Source organism: Apteryx rowi, unplaced genomic scaffold (assembly GCF_003343035.1).
Source record: "Apteryx rowi isolate R43461 unplaced genomic scaffold, aptRow1 scaffold_44, whole genome shotgun sequence".
Taxonomy (NCBI): Eukaryota; Metazoa; Chordata; class Aves; order Apterygiformes; family Apterygidae; genus Apteryx; species Apteryx rowi.
Window position 1 is genome coordinate 3,866,322 of NW_020450694.1, and position 475 is coordinate 3,866,796.

Sequence of the window (475 nt, forward strand, 5' to 3'; positions counted from 1 at the left end):
TTTATTTTTTTAATCCGGATCGAGTTTCCTGATCCAGGTCAGAGGAGGGCTGCGGGCTCTGGGGATTGTCACCGCGCCGCTGGGCAGCGTCTCCCGGCGCAACGCTGCGCGCGCTCCGACGTCACCGCGCCAGCGCTGACAGCTTTCTGTCAATGTGGAGGGAGCTGAGCGGGCTCGGACACGCTTTCGCGTACAGTTCGAAGCACCGKTTTTAGGACGGCTTTTGTTTGTGCRCCCGGAGACGCTGCGGGCCTCCCYGCTGGCACGTTTGCGTCTGTCYGTCTCTGCTGTCGGGCCAGYGAGGTGCGGTTAGACGAAGCGGGACCAGCGCCGCGCGTGCTGGACGGGGGCAAGCGGTGCGTGTGTYGCTGCGTTCCCTCTTACAGCGCGCTCGGTTTGGGACCGGGAAGGTGATTAACTGCAGTTCTGTTTTCATTATTTTCTCAAAACAGGAGGTTTATTTCTAGAAGAGCTG